The sequence below is a fragment of the Equus caballus genome, chromosome 27, assembly GCF_041296265.1.
Source record: "Equus caballus isolate H_3958 breed thoroughbred chromosome 27, TB-T2T, whole genome shotgun sequence".
In the NCBI taxonomy this organism is placed as follows: Eukaryota; Metazoa; Chordata; class Mammalia; order Perissodactyla; family Equidae; genus Equus; species Equus caballus.
The window spans coordinates 49,455,439-49,471,841 of NC_091710.1; the positions used below are offsets into that span (position 1 = coordinate 49,455,439).

At 34.5% G+C, this 16,403-nt stretch overlaps 1 long non-coding RNA gene across 1 annotated transcript in view; it reads right to left on the reverse strand.

Moving 5' to 3' along the window:
* LOC111770930 (uncharacterized) overlaps positions 1–16,403 on the reverse strand; it is a 109,565-nt gene that overhangs the window by 11,039 nt on the left and 82,123 nt on the right. The gene's annotated exons all lie outside the window — the stretch shown is intronic.

Sequence of the window (16,403 nt, forward strand, 5' to 3'; positions counted from 1 at the left end):
TATCACAGACACAATGTTAATATGCAAGTCAAAACTACAATAAGATATTACTTCATGCCCATCAGAATGGCTATTATTAAAAAGACAAGAAATAACAAGCATGGGAAAGGATGTGGAGAAAAGGACAGCCTCACGCACTGCTGGTGGGAATGTAAACGGGTGCAGACACTACAGAAAACAGTATGGAGATTTCTCAAAAAATTAAGATAGAACTACCATATGAAACAGCTATTCCACTTCTGGGTATTTACCCAAAGAACACGACAACACTAATTTGAAGAGATGTTTGCACCCCTATGTTCATTGCAGCATTATTCACAATAGCCAAGACTTGGAAACAACCTAAGTGCCCATCAGTGGATGAATGGATAAAGAAGATGTGGTATATATACACAATGGAATACTACTCAGGCATAAAAAAGATGAAACATTGCCATTTGTGACAACATGGATGGACCTTGGGGTATTATGCTAAGTGAAGTAAGTCAGACGGAAAAAGACAAATACCATATGATTTCACTCATATATGGAAGAAAAATAAACAAACACATAGATACAAATAGGTTGTTACCAGAGGGGAGTGGGAGGGGGGGATGAAGGGGTAAAGGGGCACATATGTACAGCGACAGATGGCAACTCAACTTTTGTAGTCTATATAGAAAGCAAAATATGATGTACACCTGAAATTTATACAATGTTATAAATCAATGTTACCTCAATAGAAATAATGAAAAATACATTAATTAATTTTAAAAAAGAAATGGTCAACAAAAACCTAGAACATCTTTCAGGCCAGTTATCAAGAAAATTATAAAAGATTAAAAGAGTCATGCCGAAAAGGCTAAGTAACCATCTTGAAGAGGCTCCCTTGGCCCATTATGGAAAATTTGAATACAAACAGATCAATAAATTAAATATTTACATTCAAATGTCTATTGTGCTACTAAAGCAACAGAAAACTAAACTAAACTAACTAGTCATCTCCGAATGATAGGGAACTGAGTCATTCTTTTGAGTAGTGGTACATAAAGGGAAAGAGTTAAACATCTAACCAGCCTTTCCTATATATACTGTGCCACTGGATTACGAAATTGTAGAAAAGGTGAAGTTTCCTTTTTTTTAGAAGTATTCCAATTAATAAATGAGGAAGGAATAACATAATGAAAATAGCCTCATTAAACAACATTAATATATGTATATCGAAAGATCTTAGCGTTGAGCATAAATGCTGGTAACAACACTAAATAGGAAACATCCAAATATCATGGATCTCTTGATGAAAAATCACATTACCACTTATGATCCTAGTTCTACCAGAGGATGGAACAAACAAATCTAAATGGGATCATGTCTCTAGATCAGGGGACAGGGCGACATCTTAAACTATGCCACAGCTATGCATCAGTAATGTCCAGACTGTGGGAAGATGGGTAGGATAACCTCCTCGCTTCTTCACCAATAAATTGAACGTGAAAAAGAAAAAAAAAACAAGGAGAGAGAGAGATGGAGGAGAATTTATAGATTAAGAGAGACTTAGGAGGCATTGAATCATTACAAAATGTTGACAGTATTTGAGTCATTCTTCAAACAACTATGGAAAAATTATTATATTTATGAGCTCCTTGGAAATTTGAACATTGACCTGATATTTAATAATATGTGATTATTATACATTTTAGCTAAATTAATTGCATTGTGATTGCATGAGAAAAGAACTATTACCTTTTAGGGTTGCATATGGAAATATTTATGCATGGGATTTGCCTCAAATAGTTGTGGGGAAGTGGTTGGTGGGATAGATAAAAGAAGATTGGCCATGAATTGATAATTGTTAAAGCTGGATGAAGAATGCATGTGTCTATTTCTAGTCTGTATATTTTTGTATATGTTTGTCATTTTCCACAATGGAAGTTAAAAATAAATAAAATAATTTCAGGTCTTTACTTCACAGTTAGCACTAATAAAGTAAGCAAGCTCAATTTTTGCAAAATAAGAATAAGTAAATTATATATAATTCTCTGCATAAGAAAATTTAGATTTTAGAGATTTTTAACATGTATTAATATGAATAGAAATATTAACCATTTAATTACATTGTTACTTTTCTTTCTAATTAGTGATTATTGCTATCATTCTTAGTATAACTCTAATTCACATGAAATGACCACAATGTTTTTTCTGCATTAAAATTTTTATAATAAATTTTGAAAGTTCCCTGTGTTCTTTTGGACTTTTCCCAGGATGATGGTTGTAAATCATTCAATTAGTCCCTGATAACAATTCATAGTCTTCAACTATTGTTAGGACATGGGTAGCATCATGCATAGAGATTTTCTGGTTACTCCACAGATGCTTCGATACTATTTCTGTTTTCTTCACCTCTCCATGTCTTCTCCTTCATCAACATTTTATCTTAAAACACATTTTTGTACAAGCAGAATAAATTGTAAAGTGATATCTCAAAAGTCTTACAATAATTCACAATTTCATCAACCATTATGGTACACTGTGATGGTTACTACCTCCTATGTGGATAAGAGGCAACACACAATTCCCAGGACACTTACACTAACTCTACCTTCTCTCTCTCATTGAAACATTCTCTGGAATGCATCTGACAGTTTGTTGTCTTTATGGTAAAGACCTGAAACCAATTCACAAAATGCTATACATTATTAGCAGTAAGAAATAACTTGCATTGCCCCTCACAACTGATGGCAGTACATTATTGTGTGAACAATATGTTTGAAAACCCCTGCCTCGAAAGATCATTTGGTTTAGTGATGTTTTGAAAAACAAACAAAGCTCCTTTGTGAAATTCTTAAATTTTAAGCTTGGTTTGCCCTGTCAAAGGTTACAATTCCCAAGAGAAAAATAAAGAATATTTTTATTCTTTAAAAAAAATATTTTTTGGAGAAAACAGAAAGTCACTACCATTTGAGAGGGGCACCACACCAAGAGGTAGGAAATACGAATGACACTAATATTCACTCAAAGAGAGAAGAAAGGAAACTAAAAAACAGGCAAAGAAACATGATGATGAAATTGGACTGCCGATTCTAAAAACACAAGTTCAAAATGGGCTTTCATCCTAATACAGCAAAATAAGAAAATAACTACATCAAAAAAACTAGAGGATCTTCAATATAACTTACTGCTAAAAATAGTTACAGATTGTTTTAGTGCCATTGCACTGCTTTGTGCTACTAAATCTACACATCACTGAGTTGTTCAAATCAGTCTGCCTTTAAGATTTTTCCACCAACGCTGATTTTCATAGATGTGGGTAACTAATAAGGCCCGGTAAAGTGGGGCTTTGTCACTGTGAACTGCTGACTAACCTGAGAGTTCAACAGTTTGATTTTACTAATGCTTTATCAATTATGCAGGAGTAGTGGTAAGAGTGTGAAGGAGGCAGGATTATCCCGCAACTGTTTCTGGGAAAACGCCAGATGGTTCTGCCTCCTTCTGTCTAACTTTAGAGAATTTAGTCTCGTATTGCAAAGCTGCTTTAAGGGGTAAAAATATACATTGTGTTTTACAAAATATATACAAATTAAGCCATCACATCTTTGGCACATTTAAGTGTTTGCCATACAGTAGCATGCTAAATCGAAAATGTAAATTATATAACTCAAGTTTTCTTTGATAGCACACAAAATGATTATGAGCACCAATTATCAAACTTCACCACATTACAAATAATAACATAACTTGATGGGTTAATTGAAAATTGTCTAAATGCAACTTATAGTTGACAAATTAAAAGCAAATCCCATCGCACGGAGAAAACAACTTAATAGAAATAATTTGTATTAAAATTACGCACCGACAATATATTCGATGAAGTGTCCTAAACCTTTACATACTGATTTCAACCTTAATTTTCCAGTTTAAAATTGATTTGGAATGTGATTTTTTTGACTAGTAAGTGCGGAAGGACTCTGGAAGCTTGAAACTCACTCCTGACCATAGCAAGCTGTCAATCTAATTTAAACTCGCTGGGGCCGTATTGAGATCTTCATGTTTGGGCCTTTTCGAGGAAAATGATGCATGAAACAGCAAGCACCTTTGTGCAGTTGCTTTGTAGCATAGATAGATAGAAGTTAAAATGTTGTTTTCTTAACAAACTTCTAAAATTGACTGCAGCTTTTCCCTCAATTCCAATAAACCACATTGATTTTGTGAGTGATTATGTCTCTAAAACTTCACAAGCAAGGAAGTAAAACTTATCGAATTGCTCATCTCATGCTATATGAAATTTTTAAAAATGTACTTTGCAAGTTAACTTCTAAAATTAATTGTCATTATAAAAACGTTCAATGGCACTGAAATTATTCTGCAATTTTAAGATAATACATCTTCTCAACTTAAAATACTGAAAGATTTTTCTGCAACTTTTGTCTTTGCAGAATAGCTACCTGGAGAACATATTGATCATTGAATTTGAGTATTGTGAATGTATCGATTTAGTTAGAAATTAAAATTTTAAACTGTTAGCCTTATAAACTCGAATTTGATATTTCATTGTTATGTTTTCTTATATATTTCTGTTGATAACTCTGCAATTTTCTAAGTCGTCAAGAATCTCTGAGTCATTTCTACACGATGCCTATATTCCCTTCCCTATGAATGTCATTCACAGAAAGCTATCAGGTGACAAAGCACGCTACTGTTGCTCTCTATGGGTTAGCAGTGCAGCCTCCTGAGACAACACACAGATAACATCTGAAGGTTTGTTTGGAGAAGAGCTGAACTGAGGTCACTCTCCAAACAACAAATGCTGCCCTCAATGACCCCAAAAGATTAGAGTTCAGGAATTTCCTGGAGAGATTGTGTTTTGTCTAGCATTTATTTTAAAAGGATCAAGGGACTCAACTGGAAATAGTAGGATTATCGTAATCAAAGATATAAAAAGGATGTGAGCCTAACAAAATGTATCGAGAATTAGAGGTAAAGGAAAGGGAAAACAACAATTAGGAATCATGAACAGAAGAAAAATGCTTAATTTCACATTAAACAAAAGTCAAGTAGATTATATGGTTCTGTTTTTGTATTGCTTCTTATTCGTTTGCAATAATCTTTTTTTTTCTGAGGAAGATTAGCTCTGAGCTAACATCTGTGCCAATCTTTCTCCATTTTATATGTGGGTTGCTGCCACAGCTTGGCTGATGAGTGGTGTAGGTCCACGCCCGGGATCTGAACCTGTGAAACCGAGCTGCCAAAGCAAAGTGTGCTGAACTTAACCACTATGCCACAGGGCTGGTCCAATGCAATCATTTATTTTCTAATTGCAATAGAATGGCTTTGGGTAAATATTATAAGCATAAATGATACACCTGCCAGTAGCTAACATTTTCTCCTGACATTTATTGTAACTCAATTGATAATAGTTGTGCTTGGTTATATTTGCATATATCATGTGACCTATTAATAGAGGGAAGCTCAAGTTCCAAAAATCCACTATAATGTCATAGCAATACCACAGCAAAGCTTCCACTGCAGGCACAATTTTTGAGTAGTTTCTATGTGTCGAAACAGACCTGCCTGGAGATGATGGTCTGAACCAGACAAACTCTTTGGTTCCCTTCTAATCTTAGGCGTTGGTCAATAACAAACACCACACATGTGGCGTATTAAAAATAAATGGCTGCTATTAGTAATCTCTATCTCAAATAAAAGTACCTTGAAGAAACCATGGGTTCTAAATACATATTTAAATTGAGTTTATTTATTTATTTATTTTTTAACAAGATTCTAAAGATTTTTTATTTTTCCTTTTTCTCCCCAAAGCCCCCCAGGACATAGTTGTATATTTCATTGTGGGTCCTTCTAGTTGTGGTATGTGGGACGCTGCCTCAGCATGGTTTGATGAGCAGTGCCATGTCCATGCCCGGGATTAGAACCAATGAAACACTGGGCGGTCTGCAGCGGAGCGTGTGAACTTAACCACTCGGCCATGGGGCCAGCCCCTAAGTTAAGTTTATTTTTTTGCAAATGTTCTGAGTTTTTCTATTCTGTCTGTGTTGCAAAACTCACAGGTTATGGGTCAAACTCATCACTCAACAGAATTATTTGCATAAGTAGGGCTTTGTCCCAACTCAGCCTCATATTGATGTTACTCTTGGATTCTATACTACGAAATGTAAGATGATGCATACTCCCAATTTGTCTTGGGGTCATGTATGATTTTGGCAAGCAACACCATTATGCACACTGGACCACTGAGTTGCAGTCTGAAGTTAAATGTCTGTTAATGCAGATACTTTAAACAGGTGGTACTCTTCACGATAATAAAGGTCAAGGAATGTCAAGTGGACTAAACAGAAACAACATCATTATGGCTTTTGGAAGGAGTTAGCTAAATTTTCTTTTTCTATGTGCTACATATACAAAAATGTATTTTTCTACATTAATGAATGATTTGTTATCATTTCTAACAACACTAAGGCAAATACTTAAGCAAATATGAATTATGCCTACATATTCTGAAAAAAAATAAAAACTTCAATCCTAAAAAGAAGGTGTTTTTGACTATTTATCTGAAGTTCAGCACGAAGGTTAAGCTACAAATAGTAGATCATGCTGACAGATAATTTGTGCCTAATAAGGCTTAGTTTTACAGTACTTTCTCTATGAATTACCATGCAAGGAAAATATACTTTCCAGAAAAGTTCCTTTTTCGAGACTTTATGACAGAGAAATGGGCCAACAAAAAAGATGTTCCCATGGCCTACCTGGGACAAATTATGTTAGAATCTCTTATTTGGACTAAAAACTTTTTGTAAATTTATGCTGAAAAAAAATTACAGGTGTTAACCACATAAATACTTATTAATGAATATGACTTTTGTCAGGTACTATATATATACAGGGGCAAACATCAATATTTGGTATCATTGGGATCTGATCAGAAAATGAGAGAAACCAGATTAAGCAGAAATAGAAGTACAATAAAAAAGCAGAAAGAACTTCTGACTAAATGACATTTTTGTCCCTATTTGTATTCCCAATAGCTGGGAGATCTTTTAAAATCAGAGACAGCATGACACTCAGCAACTTACCAGAAACTTAAAAAAAATCTTTATATTAAACTTAAAAATGTTTATTAAAAAATTACATTAAACTTAAAAAATTAATTAATTATATTAAACTTAATTAATATAATTAAATATAACTTTATATAATATAAAATAATTAAATATAACTTAATATAATTAATTATATTAAACTTAAAAAATTCATTATATTTTGAAGTTATCATGAAAACATGCTATTATATTCCTTAGTACATAAACTCCTGATAGATAATACTTATTATCCTTGATAGATGTAATCTAAAGCTTTAATGTAAGAGGAGGCAATTAAAATAGATACAATTTATAACTATTTATTAATATAGCAAAAATATTAATCACTCCCTAGAAGTCATAAGAAAAGCTTTAAACTAGAATTTTTAAACAATAATGTTTAGAAGTTTCTAACTTCTAGTTTAAGGCTTTTTGTCTTCTGTCTATCATTATTCCTTAATCTGAGGATATAAGTTTATTCCATATACTTTCACATTTACAGCCCCTCAGAACTTCACTGAGGCTGACAGAAAGTGGTACCAAGTACTCCCACTGCTATGTGCTCTTGTCACTTGGTTGTTACTATGTCAGTGGCTTCCACTTTCATCGGGCCTACCGCTTCCTAGTCGCATGAATTCACTGAGCCTTAGGCTCTTCATGTATAAAACGCAGATAAGAGTGTCTACTTTAGAGGATTATGAACATACTAAGTGAAAACATGTATGTAAAGCTTAGTACCTGGACAGAGGAAACAGTGGATAATTGATAATTATTAGAATTATTGCAATGATTTCATTACCATTAAGACCATAGTAATAACCTTGAATTCAAGAAAATCAAAGCCTGACCTGATAACTAAATAATTGTACTGAATTATGTCTAACCACATAGTCATTGATATTCATATATAACATGAAACTTAAGAGGAAGAAAATAATAGCTACCAATTCTCCTTGGTCCATAACTCTTTCAGTTTTATTTCTAAGATGTCTTACATACTTACCAAAGCCAATACTTCTGGGACATATAGTTGCATCTCGTTTCTGAGACATGCAATTTACACCCAGTTTCATCTGTCCCTGCTTTATTTTTCTTCTCCCATCAGCTATTCCTCTTGCACATATAGAAGCACAGCTCAATTTGGCACATAATGGAGAATTTTCATACAAGCGTGCTAAAAGGCAAATTAACTCTCTAATGAAAACATTATTTAAAAAGCCAATCTACAAACCTATGATAGCAAAAACAACAACACACACATGCACACACACAAATCTTTGTCCACCACCATCCCTCCCTTCTCTCATCACCATGATCCTGCCATCTCCAGATAATTCAGGGTCTTATCTATTTCTGGTAATGTAATTTAGATGGATGGGGCACAGGGGATGGGCCATATATAGTTGCAATAATAGGCTGGCTTTTCCAACAGAATCTATTCTAACTTTCGTTTTTAATATACAGGCTTCATTTATTATACATTTAGAAACATTTTTTCCTATAACTTACAAAAAACTTACTAAAACGGATTCCAATTAGACACATAATTGAACAAGTAAAAGAAGAATTAATGAATATGTTGTGGAATCAATAAACTCAAAGAGGGAAAAATAAAATGATAACAATTGGCATTGCAGTGCTGGCGAAATCCTGAAGGTTTTCCGTCAACAAAATCTCTATGACAGAGAAGCCATGGAAAATAAATTTTAAAAATCTATAGCTTGGACATTTAAAACTAAAATTACATGGCATTTTCGTGCAATCCTGGGTCTCTAGTTTATCAAGCATTACTCAAAAATCACTTTTTTCTTTCCAAGCTATAAATATTTTCTTAGGAATAAAACATTAACTTCATATGTTAACCATGTAATGAGATTTTTAAACTTTTTAATCACCCATTTAGGGAATAGGAAAATGACCATGCTATTTTTTAAAAATTCTTAGCCCATGATTTCAACTCTGCATAGACTACGAAGTGTGTGGATAAAGACTGAATGACAACACAAAAAATGTTAGGTGGACTGATTTCTTGATCACCTAGGATAGCACGTGAAGTTTTTTTCTTCTATTTCAATGTCTTTTAACATTTTTACTATAACACCATAGTATAGTATTCATAATACTATAAAATATTACTAGTATTTTAATACTTTATAAGTTCTCACTTTTAAATAATTTTTATTTTTTTAATGATTTCATAATAAATCATAGACATAATTTGAGTCTGTGTCTAGGAACAGAAAGAAATCGAGTAAATTTTGAAATAACGCAAGGAAAATTTTACTTAGTGCTGTAAGAACCATCTAGATATTTCAGGTGAGCACAACTTTTACAGCAAAATATGTGAGTAATATTTATATATCTTTCCTTCATTTGGTTATGGAGAAACGCAGGAGCAAAGCCTGAGGGAGGGAGAAAAGACACTTGATTATTTACTTCTCTAGTCTTTTTTTATTGCTTCCTTCCTTTTTTTCAGTTAAGTCCTCAGAGATCCTACCATCCCTATTTTTCAGGAGGGAGAAGAGCAACGTATTGATGCAGAAGCAACTTGGAGGGTAAGTTGTTTTTTTTACCTTGGGAAAGCTCTGTTCTTAGCAGAGCCTTTGTCCTATCTGACATTTCCTTGCTCACCCATGCAGTATTTAAAAATGTCACATAGTTCAAAGACAAAACATGAGGTCTTAAAGTGCTAAGTTAGTTGAATGCTAAAAAACTCCTCTGGACATATCCTAGATTTCAGGCAAGGCATAGGTGGCATCATCATCTCTGGCAGACGGAACCAATAGATTGATACAATTCCACCTTGCGATTTTAGAAAAATGCCTCCCCACATCCAACTACTGTACTGGCACTGGGCAAAGGGACCTTCCCTGATCCCAGTTACTGGTAGTCTGTATGGGCTGATGGTATTGATTTTTGTTTTGACACAGCAAAGAGAAGAGACAAGGTAGTGAAATCAGAGATTTATGTTAGGAAACAAGAAATTGGGATGAGAGGAGCCAGTATAAGGACACTAAGGTCAAGAATAGAAGGGGCCCAGGAGATAAATATTAATAGATTCTCTGAAAGAGATAAAGAACTGGAGTGGACCGAAGTTTCACTGCAATATTTATAGAAAGGAGCATGGGTCAGGGGAGAGTATGGAGGGAGTGCGAGCACAGAGCAGAGGAACGCCCTCCACCCCATCCTTCTTGGTGCCAGGTGCCACCAAGGACCGGGAACCTGACAATGTGTGCTGAGAACAATGGGGAAAGAGGAGCACCAAGGAAGCCTTCCATTCCTCTTTCTAGAGCCTTCTCTTTGTTTCCTAATTTCTCTCTTCAGCTTTACCCGGTATATTATAGAGACTGCTAATCTTGTAATATGGGGTTTTCTCTTTATATGACTGTTAGGAAACCTAAAGCAAAATTATAGCTCACTTCTAGCACATAAGCAGCACTTTTTTGAACTTAAAATACCATCACTCTTATCTTATTTCTCTACTTAAATTTTCCTTTTAAGTAAATTTCCTAATCTCTCTAACTTGTAATAGAAATTTCTGTTGTATAATTTTTGATAAGTTGCTTCAAGTCCCCTTTTTAAAGAGGTGGCAGCTAAATAGATGAATGAGAAACAGATGACAGAGGGAAGGTAGATGGATATTCATACTCTCAGACTGGGTAGGCTACAAACTGTATTTAAAGACTGAAGAGTATTCAAGATGGGAAGGGCATAGGGAGCAACAGCGATCCTATAGCAATAGAAAGACGTTTTCCCTCCCATCCCCTCTCCTTTCCTCCTCCGTCTGTGCTGTCACCAAACCCAATATTGCACAGCACAAAATAGAGGTCCACAGGTGAAGGAAGATGAACAAACTAATACCAAGAGAGGCGAGGAGAGAAATATTTAACAGGAGCAATGAAAGTAGAGTGGGGCCTGCCCACATAGAAGTCAAGAATTGTGTGTGTGTTACACAAACAAATTTTCCTTGATTATTTATATAGACATATAGTGTATATAATAATATATAATATATACTGATTATATATTGTGTATAGTACACAGACACATAAACATAGATAAAAATCAGTTGAGAAAGCAAAAGAAGTCCGTGATGCTGGGAAAGGCGAAATGCAGCCAGTACGGTGCTTTCTGGCCATCTTTCAAACCTAATCTCGATTAGTTGGCATATATGCTATAAATAATTTATATCTCTCCCCAAAGCATTTGAGTCTTAAATTAATTCTGTGCCTTGTGGTTATGAATTAGACATATCCAATAATACTCTTTCCCAGCCTCAAGCTCAGATTCTTGTTTCGGGGGTTAATAGAATTTAATATAGGAAAATTAAAACTTTATGATATGATATGTCTGAAAAATGGCTATTGGTAGTAAATATATCTCTTAGCATTACTTTGGTATTTGGTACATTATAGACAAATAAATCCACCAGATTTCCGTAGGAAAAGATTTAGGAATGCAATTCTTAGTAATATAACCTTAATTTAAAACTATAAAAGTCCCAGTACAAATTGTCATCAAATATCACAATTAAAATGATTAAAATTCAATAATTATTTGCCTTAAGAGCAAATAGACTATTTTATAAATCAAGATTGAGATCACTGATCTTAGAGCTGATATCATTTGAATGTTTTTGATAAAAGTCGGTCTACTCAATGCAAATTTTCAAAATTATTTTAAAATTAGTGACTATAAATTACAGTTTTTCCTTAGATTATTCATTTATTATAACATCTTTCCAGACTTGTCTCTTGTATTTTCAGATATAATTTCATGTTATTATTTAATGAAATTATTACATTGATAATTCACTAAGAATCTTCTGAAAGTTTCCAGCGTTGTGTTGAAAACTACAGGAACACAAAAGAAGTAGAAAACACAACTTCTGTCCTCTTTATTACTAGTGACAATTATGATGCTTTGAATGCATAAACTAATTCAATATAAGTTGTAATCAAAACCACATAGGTTAACACTTATTAATCAGCTTCTCTCTGCCATTCTGTACTTAAATATTAAACATACACAGATACATATTATTATTAGAAATAATAAGGGAAATAAGGCTCAGGACGGCAATTTCCATAGGATCACACAGACAGTAAAAGAGAGATCTTCAAGTCTAACGTTCCTTTATTAAATTTATATTGCCTTCAAGAGCAGAAAAGAAAAATTACAATTGGGCTCAAAGTTAAAAAAAGCAAGTCTGTCCTATTTTGAGTACTATGGGTCAGAACTCTTCCTTTAAACAATTTCTTTAAATCCAAAAAATGGAAAGAAAACATATTTCATGAATTGACAAGAAATACGTAAAATATTTTACTTCTTCTTTTCTTTTCCTTTTTTCTTTTGAGGAAGATTAGCCCTGAGCCAACATCTGCTGCCAATCCTCCTGTTTTTGCTGAGGAAGACTGGCCCTCAGCTAACATCTGTGCCCATCTTCCACTACTTTATACGTAGGACATCTGCCACAGCATGGCTTGACAAGCACTGCGTAGGTCTGCACCAGTGAACGCTGGGCCACCAAAGCAGAACATGCGAACTTAACCACTGCACCACTGAGCTGGCCCCCAGTTTGCCTCTTCTTTTGCCCAGGATAGATGGCAATGTTGACCAACTAAGACAACTACTGGATCCTTTTCTGCAAACTTGTCCTGCTAAGAGTAGGTAGAGATTCCCAAGAAGAAGTGAGTACAAGGAGAGCCTAGAGTCACAATGATGAAACTTTCTGACATGACAATTAGTTGCACCTTTCAATTTTCCTATCTTAAAAATTCTCTTTGCATAGAATGACTTGTAACGGAATTTAACTTAATATAAGGAGTTAGTAGTGTAAACTCAAATAATTTAAGAATGGCTTTTATAAATTCACTGATTTATTTTATAAAACAAACAATATAATACAAATAAATTTTAAAAATTAAAATATAATATGAACAAAACCATACTCAACCAATAAGGAGTTCAGTGTATTCTTTGGAATAGAAAGAATTATTCAGGCAGGACAATTAATGCTTTCTTAATGAAGCTGAAGTATCACTTAGCAAAAGCAGGATTTTCAAGGACAGTCAGAGACTTGAGACCTTTCCCAACCTGCCAGCTCTTTTCTCTTGAACCCCAGTTGCTTGTGCAATTTAGTTCTACTCTCTGAGTCTGTCAATCGAAGCCAATATTAAAGATGTCTGGTTTGCTTTACATGTAAAAAGAGAAAAGCCAAGGGACAAGCTGGATCCTGTTTCATTCATCATTGATCAGAAGAGGGGTCTTTCCACATATAACAAGAATTTGGAGTAATCATAGTAAAATTAATCTTTTTCACATCCTGAATAAAGTTGTCCTTTCTCTTAGAACCAGGACCTAAAATGCTCTTACTCCAGGGAATTGAACTAAATAAAATAATTTGTTTTCATCAGGCATCTTTCATCATGGACACTACTCATATATGAAAGCATAAAGCATAAGACTCTACTACATACTTATGCCCTAAGGTACAAGGGGGTTAAAATTTTCTAAAAGTTATTAGATATGCTTCAAAAAAGAGAATTACAAACAGTGGGATCGTAAAGCAGAAAATACAATTGTTTCACTTTCTTCCACTGTGGCTCTTATAAGATTGAAGAATCTTGAGTCTCAGGTAAGCAGAGTTGAGACAAGAAGCTCATGTCTTCAACAGAGTCTTTTCTTAAATATCTCCGAATGTTCATGTGCGAGAGTCCATTATCTTGGTGGATTTCTATATTAGTAATGGGAATATGGTTAGGTAAATACATTTTTCTACAAATAACTTGGAGTAGATCTTCATGTCTTCTGGTGTAAATTGAATTAAAGGGCTACAAATTTCAATAATTTAAGTTGATATGAAAGAAAATAAATCTGTATTTCCTTCCTTTATGGCATTTGTGATTTTTATCTAAGTATTTGTTTCATATCAATCTCCTACATTCTCCTTTGACTATCTGATGTTTTTTTCTTTTCTTTATATCCAAGTTTTTAGCAGAGTCTGGAACCTAGGTAGTCCAAAAATACGTTTTTGATAAATGGTAAATGAGTATAACCTCATTTGTACTCAATTTTTTCTGAATTTTATCCTATTTTAAGACAGTTGCCTAAGCATCACATAAGAACGGTAAAAGCATTAATTGAGGAACTATGAGTCAGGTAAGCCGGGAGGACTTTCCACTTACTACCTTCCTCTGTCTGCCCAACAATCCTACGAGAACATTACTATCACTGCCTCATTAGGAAATGAAGAAGCCAAAGGACTGAGACGCTAAAGGACCCCTCTAGCTCATATAATAGTGGGCATCAGGGCCGATATTCAAACCTAGGCAGAAATTTCCCGAATCTCACTCCTGCTTCGATAGGGGGCAGCCTTTCTGCTGCCAAAATAAAATTTATATTTGAGGTGTCAGGACCAATTTTGCTACCAACCACCCGGCAGCATCCAAAATAGGCAAATTGAATAATTTTTCTCAGAAATTCGTTAACTTTGCACACAAATAAATTAAGTTATTTAATTATAAAATAACACAAATTAGTTTAAAATGTCTAGTTTTAAAAAGCATCAACTAGTTTAAGAGGTTATGGCCTCTGGAAGCCATAGCCCAGAAATTATCAGCTGCTGAGGGTTGGGATATCAGCTGTCTCATTCTGACCTGCGCCTGAAATACGTATTATTATTATTATCATCACATTTTATATACAAGACCATATATTATAAACAAGAGCAAAAGCATACCATTATAAACTTCATTTCAGCTAAAGGAAATAACTATTTTCATGAAATGATATTTTCCATTTCTAGTTCAGATGTGTTCAAAGGATGGATATGAAATAGGAATGGAGAGAGATTTATTTAATCAGATACTAAGTATGGAATCTAGCTTGTGGGGAAGGTCAGAATGATTTCCATTTCATGTAACTGAACAAATCTAAATAACGAATACATAGCTAAACAAATCTAAGCACCTTACCTCAATTCCCCATTATATCCTAAACACAGTGGTCCAGTGCAAATGGCAGGCACCTCAGCTTAAAAAGGGTGCTATGACTAAGGTTTACAAGGAGCTCTAACTGTCCCCACACATGGTCTGGGGCAGCACAGAGCACTGGAGAGTGTGGCCAGCCCAGCCAATCTTCCTCAACAAAAAAATAAATAAATAATAAATTCTAGTTTTTGCTAAACATTATAAATCCATTTATAGCAACTGCTATAACTTCTCTTGCAGTTTTGAGGAAAGGGATACTCAACCTGGAAGAACAGTTATTTCAAGTGCAATGACTGACTTTGTAAGAGACGATGTTCATGTGCTATAAATCTACATGATTTCATGGAAGGAAAAGCCTTTCCTAAATGCTTTTTCACAGCGTAGCATAGAAAACACTAAACTAAGAGTGAGATCTTGTCACGTACTTTCTTGGTTATAGGTGTTTAGGGCATCTTTTTGAATGGGGTGAAAACTAATTTATCTGACATTACTGAGCAAATTAACTCATTTCCTGTGATTTTGTAAAATATCTTCCAGTTTCTCAGCAATTATCTATTGTGCACCTTGCATGTGCTTGCCTCTGGGCCAGCCTTGAACTTAACTCATAATGAATTAATCTTTTTTCTTTTTAACAGTACACTGTCCTGGCAACACTGAGCTTCCTCAAGCAGGCATTTTTATTTCCATTTTTTTGAGGAAGATTGGCCCTGAGCTAACATCTGTTGCCAATCTTCCTCCTTTTTTTTTCTCCCCAAAACCCTAGTACATAGTTGCATATATCTTAGTTGTAAGTCATTCCAGTTCTTCTGTGTGGGATGCTGCCACAGCATGGCTTGATAAGTGGTGTTTAGGTCCGTACCCAGGGTCCCCACCAGTGAACCCTGGTATGCCAAAGTGGAGAGCGTGAACTTAACCACTCGGCCACAGGGCTGGCCCCTGAATTAATCTTAATTAAAAAAAAGACAATGATTGGTGAAAATTTCTTCTCCATTGGAATAAATGCTGAATAAGAATCCACAGCTGCTTCTTGGAATACTCATTTTAATACCAAAGGACATACAACGAAATATCCAGAGGGACATGAAGCTTATTTGGGGGAGCACAGTTTGGCTGGACGTGCAAGAGATAAAGTGCCTAAATGCAAAGCTATGTACAGACAGAAGAAAAATAACAGTATATTACTGCTCTATCAACCCAAAGGGAATACGCTATGCCTTATTTTTACATTGATTTTGGCACGAACCACGGTACACTTGAATCATTTTGAAAGAAGGTAATAGGAGAATTTGCGTTGGCAAACAGCCAAATAAAAGTTAAGGCTAAAAAGCAGTAGCAGAACTGT